The sequence below is a fragment of the Helianthus annuus genome, chromosome 15 (genome assembly GCF_002127325.2).
Source record: "Helianthus annuus cultivar XRQ/B chromosome 15, HanXRQr2.0-SUNRISE, whole genome shotgun sequence".
In the NCBI taxonomy this organism is placed as follows: domain Eukaryota; kingdom Viridiplantae; phylum Streptophyta; class Magnoliopsida; order Asterales; family Asteraceae; genus Helianthus; species Helianthus annuus.
The window spans coordinates 114,439,472-114,446,941 of record NC_035447.2 but is presented as its reverse complement, the minus strand read 5'-3'; the positions used below and the strand labels follow the sequence as shown (position 1 = coordinate 114,446,941).

The 7,470-nt window shown below is 33.4% G+C and overlaps 1 long non-coding RNA gene across 18 annotated transcripts; it reads right to left on the bottom strand.

The window, feature by feature from the left end:
• On the bottom strand, positions 1–2,900 carry LOC110912220. Of its 18 annotated transcripts, none has more exons than XR_004882577.1 (8): positions 2,503–2,899; positions 2,300–2,340; positions 2,088–2,219; positions 1,593–1,807; positions 1,249–1,394; positions 1,002–1,100; positions 848–903; positions 1–359 (listed from the first exon to the last, which is right to left on the bottom strand). It is a non-coding gene; the product is annotated as an uncharacterized LOC110912220 (long non-coding RNA). The 18 variants fall into 18 exon arrangements; XR_004882569.1 differs by having other exon boundaries at positions 1–181; positions 261–359; positions 1,249–1,807; positions 2,503–2,897; XR_004882571.1 differs by having other exon boundaries at positions 1–181; positions 261–359; positions 1,002–1,123; positions 1,249–1,746; positions 2,503–2,896.
• Between the last annotated feature and the right edge of the window lie 4,570 nt (positions 2,901–7,470).

Genomic DNA, 7,470 nt, shown 5'->3' with positions numbered 1-7,470 from the left:
TGAGTCAACTAAAAACACCACACACCAATTTCATTTCTGTCATATAAGTGCAATATCCATATGCATAACAAACTCATCATAGAAGAGAATAAGCTCATTTGATGCAACTGTAACCATATTGATTTTTTCTTCACAATCCTCCAATTTAAGACAACTTTTTTCCTCAGGCACTTCATCTCATCTGCAAGTCTAATCATCAGCATAACTACCATAAAGAATCACTATGTGATACATAGTAGTCAAAAGCGCACAAGGCTCACTTTAAAAAGAGTAACCGAGACGCACGCCTATGAGCAAAAAATCAGCGAGAGCAGGGGCACCCCGGGCCACAACAAAGCTATGCCCCTGTCTCTATATCACTGTTACATGCCAGACGATTAATAAAAAAATCAATATGCATCCTAGTATAATATTCATTAATCACCAAATTTATAGTGCATATAGTGCATTTAAAACACCTAAGAAATTGCAGGTACGATATAACAACTTCAATTTTTCCAAGCGACTTAAGAAAAGAGAACTTCCAACACTATTATTCACTAACTCTCAAATTTATCGTAATTGTAGTAACATCCTAAAATATGGGACTAATAGCTTTAGAAAATCAAGGAAACAAATATTTATGGCTTTAGAAAAGTTACAACCAAATTTCATTATTTAAGATAAAGAAAGGAAACCACAAAAAAAGATATTCTGAGATGGTAACTAAATAGCTTCCACATTGATCATTGTCATTCTCAAATCATTTTGTTAGAGTGTCTAATAACCCTTTGTCATGTAGCTAATTTCTAAAGTAAATTAAAAACAACTGCATCACTAAAAATAGGTGGCTAGTAGCATAATATACCTGTTTTGGCTAAATGATATCCTTTTTGATAATTTCCATTTTGTCTTGTATTTTCACTGTTAAATAATAAGTATTTTCACTATTAAATAATAAGTATTTTCACTTTGAAATCTCATAATCAGCCATTCAACTAAACTATAGAAGAACCACATACCAAGATCAGCTGTAGATGTTGATGCTTCCTTTTAGTGGTTGGACTTTTTTTAATGCCAACAATTGCAGGAGATTTCCACAAATTGCATAAGATTACTCGCTAGGCAAAGAGAAACATAAAAACTAAGGGAAATAATTAATCTTCTTAATAACTTTTCTAAAAGTCAAACCAGTAGATCAATCAGTCAACGAATAGCAAGTCAAAAGTCAAATTTTCATGTTTACCAAAAGTATAAATTTATAAATACCTTGTTGCAGTACATCAATAGTGTACTGCAAATCTTGTAGATCCTTCTGCAGGCTATATATTTTTCTCCTCAATATATCATACACATAATTAAGCTATGACCCCTTTCAAAGTTAGCACCTTTTTCACTTCCACAAATTCCTTCATCTAAAAAGGAAAAAGAAAAAAAAAACCCATATTATATTTGATCCACCACCTACAAGTATCATAATCAATGTATCCAACTTGTTGCTTCATTTCCAGCTCAACTCTCAACTCTGAAGCAATCTTTCATGGCAAGGTACATAATCCTATTGTTGGTCAATCAAACATGGTCAACAATTGACTTTCTAACCAAAACCTTACTAGTTGGCGCCAACATGATGATGTGGCGAGCACTTAGAGTGATGAATGTTTATTCCACTGCTTTAGCGATGAACAACAGTAATGAGCTGTAGTATCCATCCATTGCCGGTTCCAACATCGATTACAGTCCAAGTTGCTAAATCGCTCACCTTAACTATCAAGCACATAATTAGGCAATTAGCAAACACCTAATTATGTCAGAATCAGGTTCTTTCCTGTCGTAACAGAAACACATACATAAAACAGATTTCATCTCATCAATTAGCAAACACCTTAAACTATTATTGAAAATAGAACAAATTTTGTAATATACTTGAATCACTCTATTTCATTTTTTTTTAAATAGAAAAAGTGACGGTCAACTCAACTTACCCTAACAAAAAGTTCACGTTTTGACCCGTTATCCAACCCACTCACCCGTACATTTCCCACCACAAATTGTTAATCTTTGAGGACAACAAAAAAAGAGAATGGATGTACGGATCCACATAATACCTTTTCTTCATGCGAGTCACTTTCCAGACTCCACTAAGCGAGAGTATAAGAAATTGTACAGTGTTAACAATTGGTGATTTGTAAGTCCTTAACAAAGCAATAGCCATATGATCAACCCTCACCTACAAGAAACTAAAGTAAAAAAGAGACAAATAGATAAGTCTTTATACTAAATTCATCGAGGAGATTATTAAAACTTGAAAGAACCATACCTCTATACACAAATAAATTGCTGAAAAAGTTTCGAGATATTCTACAAAATAAACAGGAAAATATGTTAATTTAGGTGAACTATAGCAAGTATTAGTAGATCAATTTACCAAATCGAAAATCCACAATCGGACAATGAGAAAAATGTAGATGTGTGTATGATGTTCTATTGCCTGCGGAATCAAAGATAGGGCTCAATTCTTACCTGGTCTTGTGAAACAAAACAAATCAAAAGCGAGGGCAATGGCTGTTCCATTAATGTAGGGTTCAATTATTAATGTGCAACTTCAGAGTTACATCAATCTTCGTTTTTGAAAGTGCCCATCTCGTATATTTGGCGCTGTAGAGATGAAAGGATGGTGCGTTCAGGAGGGGATTGCAAAGTGGGTTATAAGGAAGCAGATTTGTAGATAATGGGTGGTTTTTACCATGATTTTAGGAGATAAATTAGGTAACCTCTTTAAACCGCCTCACTTTTTTAGAGAGTACGTAAACTCCTTGATGGCACTCTTAAAATAGTTCAGTTGATAACCATCTGCCCTAGTTTTGTGGATGAACGTGGAGAGAAGAAAATCCTAGCCAAAGAAACCACCAAGAAAGCAGTTTTTTTTCTAGTTTAGACGGACAGGATTAAAAGTAGATAAGTTTATATGGCTGAGATTGTTCTAAAAGTTAGTTAGACTTAATGGGTTCCATATATATATATAGGGCATGGATCTACATAAAACTTATTTCTACTAAGAAAACCTAGGAAACCCAATCTAGACCATTGATCATGATCATCCAATGGCTCATAAAATTTGAAGCATTTTTGAATTAAATTAAATAGAGTGGTAAAGTCAAAAAGGTACTTCAAGGGCATATGGGTAAAATTACCTATGATATTATGACATTTTATATATTATATTCATATTGATTAGACATTCATGATATGAAAAGGAGAGAGAAGCACAATTACCTATAACCAAGATTCCCATTTCTCTCTCAGACCTTCATTCTCTCTCTTCTTTATTATTGTCATCATCACCATCATCATTGTTTCTCTTTCTTCTTTCTTCTTTTCTTTGAGAATTCGAAAAAACTTCTGTGCATTCACCACCATCATCATCCCTTCTCTCATCCTCTCTCTTTCTTCATGTTTCAATCACCAAGAACACACACAAGTGTGTGTGAGAGAATCGTTATTGTTAAAACCCCTTCGTGTTCATGAAGAACACCAAGAACACACACACAAGTGTGTGAGAAAGAAGCAGGCCTGAATCATTCGGTTGCATGTGTTTCTAGAGAGAGAAAGTTATTAGAACACCAAGACCAAGAACACACACAAGTGTGTGAGAGAGAAGCAGGTCAGAAATCATTTGGTTCATGGGTTTTAGAGAGAGAAAGTTGTTAGAACGCCAAGAACACACACACACAAGTGTGTGTGAGAGAATCATTTTTGAAGATCTTCATCGTGTTCATCAGACGGGTCTAGATCCGGTTAGTGTTCTACTAATTGCAAGAACACACTTGATTTTTTTGTTAAAAAGGTTGTCAATAACTTTTTGTGTGCTCAAAGTGTTCTAGTAATGGGTTAATGTTCATGTATTTTGCAGGTTTTTGTTTTTATGTTAAAATGATTTTTAGTTTTTTGATATTTTCAGTTTGTTGACCAATAATTTATGGGTTGGGTTTGTGTTAGGTTTTATAAATTGGATTTGCTTTATTTTGTTTTCTGTTTTTTGTTTAAATTGGGCATCCCAATTATTGGTAGATAATTAGTTTGAAAATCCATAATTGTTACAGTAAAGGTTTCAAAATGTTGTTGGTTAAGTTGTTCTTTTTTTATAATTAGTGTTAAATGTTTCAAATTTTTGCAGGCATAACTAGTTACGTATGTTACATTTCTGCCAGCTAGATTCTAAACTGTTTGTCCTGTATGTTGTAACATATGTTACACTTTCGGACAATATATGGTGCATACATTGTGTTACACATTTTGTTTTGATATGAGTGGATATTGAAATGGTGAATGGTAATTGTTGTATCCTCATCTTAGCAAGTACTCTTTTGCTGACTACTAATATTTGTGTTTTTCATTTCTTGGGCAGGACTGGGACTGGGAAGAAACCTAACAAAACATTATGTGTTTACAAATCTATATCTTTTTAAATGGGTTGAAATGTTATTTTAAATGGGTTGTTAGTTGAAATGTCTTGCTGGCATAATTAGCTACATATGTTGTAATAAGGTTACACGTGTTACTTAAGTTAAAACCAGCCCTTTCTTGGACATAAAAAGGAGCTACACATATGTAACACATGTTTGTAACGTGTGTTACACTGGAGGGTACCTTTGATTTTGTACAGAAGTTACCCTCCAGTGTAACACATGTTACAAACATGTGTTACATATGTTCGACCTCTTTGTTACCAAAAATCGGGGCTGCACATATGTAACACGTGTTACAACAGGTTTTTTACCTACTTGCACGTCTCTATTACAAATGGATGAAAAACAGTTTTTTTAAAACATCCACGGTGTAACACTTGTTTATTTGAAAGTTCTTAAAACAACCGTTGTAACACGTGTTATAATCCCATCTTCAATGTAAAGATACATCCAATGTAACACGTGTTACAAAAGGAAATTACCTACTTACACATCTCTATTACATTGATTTAAACAGTTATTTAAAAACATCCACTTTGCAACACTTGTTTATTTGAAAGTTCTTAAAACAACCGTTGTAACACGTGTTACAACTTTTTTAGTGTTGTGCATTTTCCTTTTTATTATCTCATCTTCAGCTTGAAGATACATCCAATGCAACACGTGTTAGGTTTGTTACGTGTTACAAAAGGTTTTTACTTAATGTAATAGTAAGTTTAAATGTTAAAATGTTTTTTTAAGATTGGCTGTTAAATGTTAAAATATATAAACTTCATAATTTATTCGGAATATCTCGTTTATTTTACAAATAACTCCGGAAATATTACTTGTGCTATTATGTATTTACTATGGCGGTTGTATTTGCAGGATTGAGGAGAATGACCAGGTCCGTGACGGGTAGGCTGGCTAATAAGCGAAAGCAGAACGATAAAGAAACAGAACGATAACAAAAGAAGGTAGATGGAGAAACCGATGAAGAATGGGAACAAGAAGTCGATGAAGGGCAGGTGGTGGGTACCTTTGACGTTGTACAGAAGTTACCCTCCAGTGTAACACATGTTACAAACATGTGTTACATATGTTCAACCCCTTTGTTACCAAAAATCGGGGCTGCACATATGTAAGACATGTTTGTAACTTATGTTACACTAGAGGGTAACACATGTATGATCATTTTTGGATCATTTGTATATATTTAAGTCTGTATAAACCTACAACATTGATACCCCCAAAAAGGTTACACATGTTACGATAGAATGGGAAATGTGTAGCAACGTTCAATACTGTTGTTTCACTCTATAGTGTGTAACATGTGTGAAATGGCGTTTGTCAGTAAAACATATAACTTGTAAGGTGATACGACTGTATCTTTAAAACATGTTTACCTATAAGTACTTACATGTTACAGGTTGTATCTTTAAAACATGTTTAAACTGGAAACAGGAAACACTTGCAATGTATAAAGCAGAGTTACAGAAGATGTAACATGTGTAAAACTGGAAACACTTGTGTAACATTTTGGTGTAACACATTCTACAGGTTGTATCTTTAAAACATGTTTACCTATAAGTACTTACAAAATATAAAGCAGAGTAGGAACACAACTTTTAAGGATGTTACATACATTGTAGAGAAGATGTTACATGTGCACACACAATTAAGATGTGTAACATCACGACAAGTGTCATGTGTGATCTTTTTTTTGTTACCCTAGGGTGCTAAACGTATTACAACGTTCATAACACACGTAAACTTATACTAACATCCGTCCCTATGTCCACAGATGATATAGAACATACTCCACGTTACCATATTTACTAGTATTCTAATGGCACTAAATTGTGGACACCGAATGTCAACGAGCAATATCATCCTATTATTGTTAAATCATACGTCACACTGGAAGAACTTCTTGCCATGTGTAAGGCTTATAACCAAGAAGCTGGGTTCAATGTAAAAAATATACGTTAATGCAGTTTTTATCTACTAATAACATTGTTAATAACAAGTCTAGGTACTTATGTAACATGAAGTGTATCGTTTGTCCCTTTAATTTGTTACACTAGTCTCATATACTTATAGTTACATATATTACTTGTTTGTTCATTGATATGACATTTTGGATGATGTAATGTTGTTACATATGTAATTTGATAAGTTTAAATTGACACCAAAGGGGCTGACATATGTAACACATGTTTATAACATATGTTACAATATGGGTATATATGTAACACATGTATAGCAATCTTACACATATTACATATAGGTGTTACATGTGTTACAACGTCAAGGTTACACATGTTACATATAGTTGTTGCATCCAAAAAAAAAAATTGCCTTCACAACAACATCCGTATTCATCCAAATATTGGCATACTAACAATGAAAATAAAAATAAATTTTATATCAATAGTTGTAATGCTTCTAAAATGGTCTTCTAAAAATTGCCTTCACAACAACACCATCGTCACCACGAAAACCTGATGATGCGTTGTAATCCTTCCGCGGGTTTCGCTTCTTGATAACCATCTTCATCTTGAACACAAAACATCTTTCCACCTATGAACAAAACAAGTACATCAATATTAAATATTCTATAGTTAAAACTTATTAATCTTCTATGTAACATGTGTAACGTGGCTATACATGTGTTACCTCTCTAGTGTAACACATGTTACAAACATGTGTTACATATGTGCACCCCCCCTTTGTGTCCAAAAAAGGGTTGGGGTATCTATAAGTAACTTGCATAATGTTGTTACTACATATGTAGCTAATTATCCCACAAAAAACACGACTTTTTATTTGTAAAATAAACGAGATATTCCGAATAAATTATGAAGTTTGTACGTTTTAACATTTAACAGCCAATCTAAAAAAAACAATAAGCTGGTCACATATACTGGGTGTAACACATGTAACACCCTATATACAACATATGTAACCCGCAGTGTAACACGTGTTACAACATATATGACAAACAGTTTAGAAATTTTAGCATTAATCTTCGTAAAAATAA